The 12884-nt window shown below is 49.6% G+C and overlaps 1 protein-coding gene and 1 long non-coding RNA gene across 3 annotated transcripts in view; one reads left to right on the forward strand and one right to left on the reverse strand.

Annotated features, from left to right (window-relative positions):
- The window catches only part of LOC139361328 (disco-interacting protein 2 homolog C-like), a 142692-nt gene extending 139014 nt beyond the window's left edge, over window positions 1-3678 (forward strand). The window contains exon 6 of one of the 2 annotated variants that reach the window (XM_071089944.1): window positions 2646-3678. The gene's annotated coding sequence lies outside the window, so the exon portion shown is untranslated. The remainder of the gene's footprint in view (window positions 1-2645) is intronic. The other variant, XM_071089946.1, reaches the window with a different exon arrangement.
- LOC139361330 (uncharacterized) overlaps window positions 1-12884 on the reverse strand; it is an 88783-nt gene that overhangs the window by 44876 nt on the left and 31023 nt on the right. The window lies entirely within an intron of this gene.

Genomic DNA, 12884 nt, shown 5'->3' on the forward strand with positions numbered 1-12884 from the left:
ACCTGACCTCACATGATCCACCCGCCTCGACCTCCCAAACTGCTGGGAATACACGCATGAGCCACGGTGCCCGGGCCATATAGCTATTTAAATTTGACTAAAATTAAATAAAATTAGAAGTTCTCATTTACACTTCAAGCATTCAGTTACCCCCAGGCGGCCACTGACCAGAGGCTGGTAGAGATGTCACACTCCACACTGCAGAAGGATCTAGGGACGAAATGGCTCTAAGATCATCTCAGAATCTTTATGTTGAAGCTACTGAAGTTTTACTCTGATTATTATAGACATCAGCATTCTCCCACTTAAAAATGTCAGTGCTATTGCAATGATCAGATCTGTGACTTCCCATCAGCTCTTCTCTTCCTGGACAGAGAACTGTAGAGCATCTGCACTCTGCCTCCACACTAAGGGGTAGTAGAAGGCTCCGTGTAAAATCAGGGGGAGAAAAAAAAATGAATCCCTAGTCCGCCTCTCCCCCTATGATTTTGTGAAACTCCTCTTAATATGCAGAATAACTGCCAGAGTTGCAATAAAGAAGCCGAGACGGGCGGATCATGAGGTCAGGAGATCGAGACCATCCTGGCTAACACGGTGAAACCCTGTCTCTACTAAAAAATACAAAAAAAAAACTAGCCGGGCGAAGTGGCGGGTGCCTGTAGTCCCAGCTACTTGGGAGGCTGAGGCAGGAGAATGGCGTGTACCCGGGAGGCGGAGCTTGCAGTGAGCTGAGATCCGGCCACTGCACTCCAGCCTGGGCGACAGAGCATGACTCCGTCTCAAAAAAAAAAAAAACAAAAAAAAAAAAAACAAAAAAAAAAAAAAAGAAGCATCCGTTGACCAGGAAGCAGCAGGGAAGCAAGAGAAGGGAGATGCAAAGACCCTCCGTTCCCTCTGGGACCCCAGGCCCAGCCAGGACTGAGAAGGGCCGCACAGCCCAGCAGACCTGCACACCTGATGCGAACCATACACACGGCTTCCCTGGGCCTCGGTCCCCTGCTCTGCCCTCACTGGCCACTGTGGCTCTGGGTAGAGGCAGCTCCCTGAGCCCCAACACCCACAGCCAGTCCCCTCCTTGCAGGTCTCAGCTGTGCTCTCACTGCCTCCCTGACGCTTCTCATCATCCGCGTACCGTGTCCACTCTACCCCACAGCCCTTGCTACCGCCCACCCCACCACGGAGCCTAGCACACAGCAGGTGCCCAAGACGCCCCAGTGGGCGGGCATGCCAGGGTAGGGCTTGGAGTTCCAAGGGCCTCGTCCTGCATAACACCACAAACGCCACGGAGGCTGTGGAAGGGGTCCAGGTTTCAGGCCTGTACTCAGCTTCTCCTGGCCCCCGAGGCCAAGAACCTAGCAAGGGAGCGCAGCCGGAAGCAGGGTCCCAAACCCCCTTCATGCTCCTCAAGAGGAAGGGGGCTTCGGGGCACAACCCCACGAGCGTCTTCCTCCTGCCAGGCTGCCTGTCACAGCCCCGACACCTTCACAGCAGGGAAACCCACTCCTGTGAGGAGAAAACCACCAAGTACAACAGGAGCCACGTCCCCCGCAGCGTCTGCTGAGCCCAATAGCGACAGCAGCAGCCGGGCCCCCACTCAGCACACACCGACTCCGAACCCGCCACGCACACCACAAGGCCGACCATCTTGAAGCTCAGCTTCCGCTCGTCAGGGCCCTCTTCCAGGAGAGCTCGGCATGTCTATCTTCCCTGGGCTCACAGAAAGGAGTGGGACCCAACCCCGAGTGTGCACAAAGTTAAGCTCCCACTAGCTGTGCAGACAACCTCCCTAGCCCTGGACTGAGAAGGGGCCAAGCGCAAACAGCCATATTTTGCCCGCACAGGTACGGAATTCAGTCAGCTCTCTCAATGAAGTCGTGACAGGTCAACTCCAGGCTCCTCAGTGCTCTGGGGTTCACCTCGGGCCACTGCACCTTTGAAACGTGGCTGTGGACTCCTCTAGGGTGCTCACTTTCACGGCCCATTTCATTCAGACACTGCAGGCCCCTACCGTGGTGTCACTACCCAGGACACCCCTGCTGGCATCCTCTGAGATGCTGCTGCAGCTGCTGTGATCTGAGAACAGCCATGCACAGGCATCAAAGGGAGGAATTCTCAAGTCTCCTCCAGGGGCAGTGACTACAGCTTTGAAAGACGTTGCACTGAATCCTGGGTGAGCCTGGCTTGGTCCGCAATCTAATCCGGGTTGCTGGGGAGACACACTCTGTTGTAATTGACAGAGGCTGTGGGTTGCAGCTCTACCAAGACTGATAATTGCAACTAGTCTGAGATTTACTATCCATACTTTCTATTTGATGTTTCAAAGGAAAGCATCGTGAAGTTCCAGTAGCAAGGAATTTTCTACAATCTATCACATTAAGATACAGCAGAAATGTAGCTAAAATGTTCATAGGGTCTATGCAGAGGAAGAGATGGGTCTATTTCAGGAAAAGTGCTTGCTGGCTTTTTAGAAACATAGTGAAATCCCTGACAAGTAAAAGGTTGTTTATACTTTTTCTTTGGAACAGAGGGAAAGTTCTTTCTTATTATTTGAATACATTAACTATATTTAAGTGTTCTGGTAGACTGAGTATTAAATATTCAAAAGGAAGTAATTCTGTTCGGTCTATTTCATTCTTTAAATGTAGCTTTCAAAAACTGACAAATACCTGGCCGGGTGCAGTGGCTCACGCCTGTAATCCCAGCACTTTGGGAGGCCGAGGCTGGTGGATCACGAGGTCAGGAGATTGAGACCATCCTGGCTAACACGGTGAAGCCCTGACTCTACTAAAAACGCAAAAAATTAGCCTGGTGTGTTGGCGGACACCTGTGGCCCCAGCTACTCGAGAGACTGAGGCAGGAGAATGGCGTGAACCTGGGAGGTGGAGCTTGCACTGAGCCGAGATCACACCACTGCACTCCAGCCTGGGCGACAGAGCAAGACTCCATCTCAAAAAAGAAAAAATAAATAAAAAGTGGAAAACACCCCATATCTGCCCTGGCTCCGGCCATCTCCATGGAGTGGACAGAGCTTGAGAAAAGCTCACTGTGGAGGCGTAGAAGGCCAGGCCGGGCCGGGCCGGGCCGGGCCTTTGCTCAGCAGATGAGCAAGAGGGTCAGCCACCCTAGTGAAGAAGCCCATGTTTGCTATGTTACTGATGATACCCACATAAATTTCTATTTGCCTCCCACACAGACCTGGGATCTATGTTTGAGCAAGCGACTCATACCAACAGTCCCTCCATGCCATCATTTCCCTGACCTCCCCCAGAAAAGCCAGGCCAGGCAGCGTCCCCACACGGGCACTGGGGCCCAGGAAGATCCTGGTCCTGCCCCTCTTCTCTCTCGTCCCTGCAGCACCCTGGCTTGCTGTGGAAGCCCAGCAGTGCTGGCTGAACCCACGTTCACCTGGGGCATTCAGAAGAAGCCTCTGTGCAGAAATCAACTGGGAAGGAGGGCTGTGTGTGCTGGTGCTGGCAGGTCACTCCAATGGATTTGCAGAACTCAGTTTTCAACACAGGTGCGCCACCAAGTCCCTCAAGCCCTTTGTGAGCCTAGAGCCACAGAGCCATTTGCGGCATTCTCACAATCTCTAACAACCCTGCACAGAGGCCCTGTTTTTCCAAAGGACCATAAAATTTTCCGTGTAGACAAAGTTTGACATAATGAAATAAAGTGAAGTCACCATTTCTATTTTCTATTAATCCATTCATTCAAACAAGTATCTCTTGAGTATGTGCATCGAATACTGTGGAATTAGGATTTAGTCCATGCCTTCAAGAAATATACATCACAGAAGAAAAGGTATAGCTTGTAACTAACAGTGCTGAACAGGCAAGAAATAAACATCATAGAAGGAAAGGTAGAGCTTGTAAGTAACGTCATAGAAGGAAAGGTGTAGCTTATAACTAACAGTGGTGAACAGGACAGAATTTCACAGGCTCATCAGGAGCCACCGAGGAGGAAGCCATGATTCACATCCACCTGCAGTAGATAAATGTTTCCCGGATAAAGTAACTTTTCTACAGTGATATCTGCTCCTTATTGTTTAATCCTGCTCGATAGGGTATTAAATTACCACTTTATGTGCTGCTTATATAAAATACATCATTGTCAGGGGAGGTTATAAAATAATACTTCACACAAGCTTGGGCTGTGAATGGTGTGAGGCAATGGGACGATGTGTTCCCGTGTTCTCGAGACGCAGAAGGGTCAAGACCCTGCTTCCCTTCTCCTCCCCACCGCCCTGTTCCCAGATGAGGGGTGGAGGCAATGCCGCCGGGCAGTCCTAGAGCTGGCTCCAGGGCCAGGACAGCACGCCCAGACTCTCTGTGCCCCATGTGACAAATACAGACTGTGGGGCAATCACCAATTTACCTGGCAGTGGGGAGAGTCCTTCGTCAAAAGCCTGTGCTTCCAGGAGCCAGGACAAAGCAGGAGCCCCTAGGAAAACAGTTCCGGGTGCTCCTGAAACCTGGGCAGAGTCACAGTCTGGCAGGAAGCACCAGTGATGCAGGTGTGCCCAAGACTGGGAGGATGGCCAGATGCCTGGAGACCAGACCGGCCTGTAGGAGATGACCACCTCTCTCTGGCTCATTAGAAACAGACAGTCTGGGCTTCACTTTTGTATGTGGAGTCTCACAGTACAGAAATATCACAAAGGGATTAGACTTCGTATACCCCAATTTTTTAAATTAAAAAAACACAATTATTTCAACTAATTCTAAATCCAACAAAGAAAAATAAATAAGTATATAAACGCATACATCCAAAATGTAAACCACAATCTCTTTACCCATAGGAGACCCAAAATTTAGTTTACCTTTTCTTCAGTATTATCACTTTTTTTTTTAAGCCATTACTGAGGTGTCTCCTCACCGCCCCATGAGGAGGTTCATGGGCTCTTCAGGGCTGTTTGCTGTTTCATCGTTTTTTAGATTTAAGGGCAGGATCATTTTCCCACACTTGCTTGCTTCCCTGATCACCAATTTTTCACAAGGACATCATTGTGCCTCAGAAAACCTAGTAACTGAACTTCATTAAAAGTGAAAACAATAAGGACATGTTGGCTGCTATGACAGCATCCTCAGTCACCGAATCTCCCTGGGGGACCCGACACACCCCCAATCTCCTTGGAACTCCAGCATGCAGGTATCGCTGTGGCGGACAGGACTGACCTACCCTGGGGGGGCATGAAAGCAAAGAGAAGAGAAAGCAGGTGACTCATTTAGGAAACTTCGGTGATTCTCTCGAGTCACGTTTCTCAAGGTGTCAGGGGAGAGCCACATGCAGGGAACCTCCTTGGCCTGGCAGGTGGCAGACTCCTGGGACCCTCCTCAGACACGTTAATCAGAGAATCTAAAGGCGGGTAGACTCTGAAAAGTATCTGTAAAGGAAGGACTTAGCTCTGCTGTGACCCCACTACACATGGGGTCACGCAGGATGCTGCTTCCGGCGTCCAGTCTCCATTTCACCCTCCTGGGAGGAACACCCGTCAAGTCACAGAGCACAGTCTTCAGCGAACACCTTCCTGCGCGACCTCCACTGTCTCCCAGCCCTGCAGGAGTAGCCGCCGAGTAGGGGAAACAAGTCTTTGCTCCTGACCTGGCCACCTTGACGCTGGGCATAAGACCAGCACTGCTACGTCTCTGGGGAAAGGAGCGGCCCTGGGCAGGAATGCACTTGGCAGCCCCGGGGAGTGGCCAGGTGTGGACGACCAGGCCTCTGCCCGCAGACACGTCAGCACGGCATCCTGGAGCAGAACTTCCAGCCCAGCTGAGCCTACAGATGGCTGCAGCCCTGGACAGCATCTTCACAGTGACCCGGGGGACTGGGCCAGAGCCGCTCAGCAGGGCTGCCCTGAATTTCCAACCTGAAAAAGCTGTACAGTCGTACGTGTATGTTGCCTTAAGCCCCTAGGTTTTGGGGTCACTTGTCACACAGCGACAGACAGTGGATGTGCACGGACTCCCAAGGCCACGATGGCCTCTGCCGGCCTCACCCGGGCTGTCTCATCTGTTCCCGTGACATCACGTTTCTCAGAGCCAAAGGCTGCCAGGGCCCCCTCTTTTCTTCACGACGTCGTTACAAGCTCACGATACAAACTGAAAATACCCAATATGTAAAATACAACGTATGACGCAATACAGGGTGAACGCGCAGGCACATACACAGGCGAAACAGGCGCATGCGCGAAACAGGTGTATGAACACAGGAACAGGTGTACATGCATGAAAGAGGTGAACGTGTGAAGGTGTACACGCGTCAAACACGTGTGCATATACACATGAAAGCACCAGACATGAAGGGCTGTCTTTGGGAGCCTGGTTTTTAGACATCTCCCTCACCCTTTTACATCTGCACGATCACAAACACAGCACACCACACTACTGAGGGGAAGCCCCAGCTTCTCATGGGGGCACATGAGGCTTTTTATTTATGCCACAGGTTGCATCACTACATCCTAGAACTGCAAGGCCCCCCACTGCCAGGACTGAGTCAGGTACACCCTGTGCTCCAAGGACCAGGCCGCCTGCCAGCCCATACGGACCTGCCCCTCAGATGGTGCAGCTGCTTCTAAAACAGAGGCTCAGCCCCACCCAGAGACCTGAAGTACCTGTTATTAAATCAAGACTTGGCTGTGGGTAAACGTGAAGATTTTTATTAAACATGACTCTGGAACATTCAAAGGACCATAACTGAATGCTCCTTTCACAGCCACGGCGTGTCCAGACGCTCATGGAGAAGGCCAGGGCGTGGGAACCCATGGAGCCCCGACAAAGCAGACTCGGAGCTGAGTGGTGCAGTTAGCACCGATTTTGTTTGACACTTGCCTTTTATATTCAGATTAAAATAAAAAACAAGACGCAAAAGTAGCTCACATTCTATTTCAATTCTCTATTTTTGTAGTAACTGGGCCCCTTTCCCTCTGCTTTCCCAGCCAAGCGATAAATAGGCCCAGCTGGGATTTGTCAAAGTCTGGACCTCTGTTGTAGAGTAAGTGAGGAGGGTAGGGAGGGGAGCAGGAGTGGTGAGGAGGATTGGGGGATAGGGAGGGACAGAGGGAAGGAGAGAGAGAGAGAAACCCCCGAGGACTGGAGGCAGGAGGGATGCTCCCTGGCAGCCTCAGGTTCCCCATTCCAAGGTAACTGAGCTGGCATCACGCACGCGGTACCGTCATATGACTTGGCTGACACACGCCAGAATGACAACAAAATGCTTGAGGAGAAGACTAAGCACCAGCATCTTCAGATTAAGGTAGTGTCCCCGTTTCACGCTTGCCTTGTATGACATTGTATAAATTGTAAAGATAACACATTTTCTTACCAGCCACGCTGTTCCCCAAATACTAACTATAACAAAGATCAGACAGTATCTGAGTACTGAGCATGTGTTAAGCCCGGTGAGGAAGGCATCATTTACTTTGCTAGAGAAAGAAACAGGCTCTGAGAGAAACTTCCTGAGGCCAGGCAGCTGTCTCCAAACCCACCTCGTGCCTCCTGACCCTGAAGGTGGAGGACCCAAGTCATTCACGTCAATAATTTACCTACATGCATGTCCGATTGAGATTCAGCCCCCAGATCTAATCATCTCTATGCAGGAATGTGTCAGGAAGGTATACAATTCTATGAGTTCGACCTGGGGGAACAAAGGCAGGCACCCTCGACACAGATGTAGGGCGGAGGTGGGCGCCCAGCGCAGGAGCATGTCCAGCCCTGCCCAGTCACACAGCCACCCTGCCATGCCAGTGCAGGAGCCGCCACCGCGTCTCGGGGAAAAGCAGCTTCTCCTGCACAGGAATCTACCCCTGAAAGTGTGTTCCTGAGAAGGTGTGGACCAACATCTCAGAAATTAGACACCGTGTAACACGCTTATCTATACAGGCTGCCTATGTCAGGGAATCACCAATAATTCCCATCTCGCCATCAATTATTTCTGGTAAATACTGGTTATTCTAAGTTAACTGAGGCAACACAAGAACAACATAATGGAAATGTCAGAGTCAATCAGCTCCACCTGCTGAAGAGCTGGGACTAATGATGAAACCTAAGGAATCCTGGAGAACGCAGCAGGATCCCAGACCCCGCGGACCACCCCAGCCTCCTTCCACAGGAGAGTTAGTCGTGGGGCCAAGGAACGGCTTTCCAAGGAATCTCAGAGGATCTCAAGGTCTTGAAAGTTTAATGGGAATTGAATATTTGCATCTGAGTCACACGAGCACATTAAAAGTAAAATTTCCTCTTTCCACTAGAATTATGAGCTTGCGGCGGCGACACTGGCTGTATCTCATGCTCGTGAGATGTTTGGGCACAGCCGTGCATCTCTGGTGAATCATTTATAATAATAGGAAAGAAGTGCTTGGGCCCTCGATCCAGGACCACAGACCCCACCAACGAGGGTCTAAACAGGACAAGCCTCGGCCTGGAGAGGCTGGTGTCCGTGGGGGCTGGGAGGAGCACCAAGGAAACTCAGGGGCAAGCCCCACCCAAGCTCGGCATGTCCTACCCCACGCAGTCGACATCAGCCACAGGGATCTTTTGTTGTTTTTTGTTCAGGAAGGAACATATTAAAAAGCCCGGGGCCCAGGGCCTGGACTCCTCAAAGCTCTCCACAGAGCCGGGTTAATTGGCACCTTCCGTCATGTTAAAATCAACTATATATGGCTGCTGAGGGCATCTCAGAGCAGGTGCAACGCTGAGCTTTCTTGCTGTCTGGGGAAAGCAGGAATTCCAGGCCTCTGCCTTCCTACCTCCCCAGAGGCTCTAGCCCAGATGAGCTCAACTTCTCCCAGGTGAGGAGCACAGAAAAGCTTCCCACATGCCCCTCAGGTCACACACGAGCGGTGCAGACCCTTGCACCTTGGCACGAGCCCTCCCAGAGGCAGAAGCCCAGCCCTGTGGCCCCGGCCTGGCAGGAGGCAGCTGCTGGGGCCCCTGCTCAGGGTTCAGCACAGCGAGGTCCAGCCACAGCAGGTGAGACATCCACCATCCGGCCATTCATCTTTAACCTAAAACAGACACAGGAATTTGGCAAGGGGTTCCTTCCCCTGACAAACCCATCCTTCCTGTTCTCATCTCTCCCTCCTGCCCCAGTACTGCGCCCAAGGCCACCCAGCACTGCGCCCAAGGCCTGACTCCCAGTTTCACAGGGAATCCAAGACAATTAAGATTTTGAGAAACTGGGAGCTACACAGAAAATGAGTCGGTAAAGCCAGTGTCCACTGATCCTCCCCCCTCCCCACAGCGGAGAACAGTCCTCGAGATAAAACCCACGGGGCAGGGAAGACGCGATCAAGGTGGGCAGGACAGAGGAGCCACAAAGCAGGTGGTTCGGAGAACAAGGCCACGTGAACACAAAGCTAAAGTGCTCAGCGGCTGGAAGACAAAACACAGGAGACAGAAACACTGACCATTTAAAAAGAAAAGAAAAGAAAAGCCTCACTCTTAAGAGTCCATCAAGATTTAAGTTCTCAAGTCACAATGTATCAGCACAGACTTCTCATAATGCCTGAAACTTGGCACAGTAAACACGTGAATCAGTTCTCCCAAGTCCATCGTTTTCTTTGATGAGCCTCTTGAGTCTCAGGCTGGTTTCAAAGTAAGCCCTTCTCTGTTTGTTGATGACTTAATAATTAACATACTTGAAAACACATTGACTTCCAAATTAATCTGCTAATAAAATATTAATTACTACACTGGCTGTCATCCACAGAAAAAAACACAATCACTTTCTGGTTTTAAAAACATTAGAATTCGAAGCCCCTTTGCCCATCTGAACAGCCCCTGCTTTTGACAAGGGCATTCCAAAGCTAATCTGAAAAACTAGTCCAGGCCATGATCGCTGGGGGGTCGGACTTGCCTCATCACCCCACCTCCCTTCTGGAATTAGACAGAACTTAGACGCTTAGTCTGATGGGAAACATTTACAATCTATTCTCTCCAAAGCTACCTGGAGGATTTCCTCCACATGACAAAGCCTTGGTCTCCACAACCCCTTATCTGACAACTCTCTTAACCAACTGTCAATCAGGAAATTTTCGAATCTACCTATGACCTGGACACCCCTGCTTCCAGTTGTCCCACCTTTCCAGACCAAACCCATGTACATCTTACATTTATTTGATTGATTGTCTTATGCCTCCCTAAAAGCTATAAAACCAGGCTGGGCTCTGACCACCTTGGGAATACGTTCTTAGGATCTCCTGAGGGCAGTATCAAGGGCCATGGTAACTCATTTGGCTCAGAATAAATCTCCAAATGCTTCACAGAGTTTGACTCTTTGCTGACACGGTACCTTTCATGGGTATTCATCTGGGGGACTCACAATCAACCGGAGGCATCAGTTGCCCACTGTGCAGAAGTCTCTGCAGGACTGAGCCTCTGGCACGGGGACTCCAACCCCTGAAGCAGCAGCTGTCTCACGTCGCATGGCCTGATAGACCTGCACCTCCCGGGCTTCTCATTTCAGAGCCTCAGCAACAAATCTACCAAACGTGATCAACATCACAGAATATTCCTCGGGGCTTTTGGCTGTTGTTTCTCCCCAAGTTTACTCTAGAACCAGAATGGCAACACTCGGAACAGGATGGTTCTCAGTCACCGACCCTCCTGGTAAATACACTGTCTCCAAGGCCCTTTCCCGCCAGTCACAGCTTCCTTCATGTCAGGCTCGAAGGCCACCTCCCCAAGAAGGAAATCTCTTCAATCCAGCAATCACAGCTCCTGTTCCCATCTAGAGCTTGTCTGCCAGGAAGGGAAGACTCCTCATTCCAGAGACAGCAGGTGCCACAAACTCAGGGTATTAGCCATTGCGAAGGCAAACACTCATGAAATTAATAGACTTTTTCCTCCTTGGATACTGACGTTTTCTCTTCTGGAGGTCAGCCAAGGCCATCTGCACGAGTCACGAGCGTGATGGCTCCAGCCCCTCCTTCAGTGTCAGGAGTGTGGCTCCACTCTGAGACCCTCCTGCATCAGCCAGGCCATGCACCTGTTCCCACGACTGCTGTCAGCGGACTACAGCGATTCTAAGATAGTCAGCAAGCTGACGTTCCGAAGGAAGCATTTTAAAGAAAAATGTGTAAGTTTTATTGCATGAAATCAGCTACATCTTTTGCTACTCCAGAGGCTTGTTTTGCTTTCCTCAAGGTTCTCTACAATGATCCTGACAGTCAAGGTTCCCAGTTACAGGCAGAGGGTTGGGCAGGCCGCGTCTGATGTGTAACACACACAGAGGATCCACGTCAAAGGATTTTCCCTGTTCACCAACATCATCAGGACAAACTTTAAACAGTAATAATCTGCCTGTCTGGAAAACTGAGCTCACTTGAGGACTAATGCAACAAATGTATTTGACAAAGTTGCAGGTGGACGTTTTAGTGAATGAGTCACTATTTCAAGGAGGATAAAGGCTCACTATTCAAAGGCATGTTTTTGTCAAGTTTTCTAATTTCAGCTTCATGCATTTAAATCATGAAGTGAGACTTGTACCTGATACATTACAGAATCTCTACAAAATAGACAAAATTCCAATTCTGTACCTTCACTCTCATTCTTTTCCATATGTGTACAGATGGTCGTAATTTAAGTTGGCATTCCAACAGGATTTCTAAATTAAACTGTCTTCTACTTTAAACACTACGTGTTAAACATTACACGTGCCATTGTTCAACATTTATAGCAGGGTCGGTATGGCCCATTTTAAAGATTTCTTCCTCACTAAAAACAAGCGTTTAAACAATAAATGGTCTACTCTAAAATATTCTAGAGACAGAGATACATTTGGAGAGTGGACACACTTAACACAGAAGTCCGCAACATCAAACAGGCACAACCAGCAGTGAGGGTGGAAAGGGCGCCATGTGAGTGCCCCTAAAAACACACACAAGCCTGGCTGCTTAAAAGGAATGAATATAGCTCAACACTCCTATGTGAACATTGATGTGTCTACTGCCTTACAGAATCCTCCTAGCTGAGCTGCAGGAATCTTCTTTGGAACCTTTTCTCACCTACACTGCCTACAGGTGCCCACTGGGCTCCCTGGGCAGTATCATGTTTTTGTTTAGAATATCACACTATTTGGAGGCCTGTTTAATCCCAAGTCAGAGCCTTATCATAACTCAGACACCATCCCTCAGGGCTTGTGGGCTAACTTCGGCTAATGCAGGCTGCTCCACAGTGCCCTGCAGATGGGCTTGGTGCATCCACACGATTTTAGGATTTGGGGCTGCCGTTTTCTGCAGTCACAGATGCGGACTTACATATTCATCATGACTGAAGGCAGCACGCATTTTTATGTGCCTTCTGTAATGGTAATAATCATGGCAACATTTCCTCGATCCTTAGAAAAGCCTCCTAACAGCAGTTGCATTCCACCCCCTTCCTTAAAATTAATAGAATTTACCAAACTAGGTGAAATCAGTCTTCATGAGAAAGTGAGAAATCAGTGTTCACACAATGGCATAGTAGCTGGGCATAGAGTGTACGTCAACATCCCAAACTAAGCACCCATCACAGTTATTCCCAACTCGCAGGAAAGCTAGAAAATTTAGAAGGCTTAAAACATAATTATAAATGAAAATAACAAGAAATCAAAGTTTTTGAGGAGCAATTGTTAGCCAAGCAAGGAAAGCCATTAACCAGTGCTGATTACATTGCATTTGATTACAGCAGCCAAAGACGTGTCAAGAGGAAGAGACTTTTAAAGATTAGTCTTTCGGTAAGAATGGTTGCTTAACAAGTTCAGACTACTGGGGTACACCAATTATCAATTAAAAAGCAAGGCAAACTAGTGTGAGTCATTTTCCTTAATCCTTAATGCGTCAAAAATTACCACATTGGCCAAGCTGGTCTCCAACTCCTGACCTCAGGGGATCTGCCCGCCCCGGC

This window comes from Macaca nemestrina, unplaced genomic scaffold (genome assembly GCF_043159975.1).
Source record: "Macaca nemestrina isolate mMacNem1 unplaced genomic scaffold, mMacNem.hap1 Scaffold_43, whole genome shotgun sequence".
Lineage (NCBI taxonomy): Eukaryota > Metazoa > Chordata > Mammalia > Primates > Cercopithecidae > Macaca > Macaca nemestrina.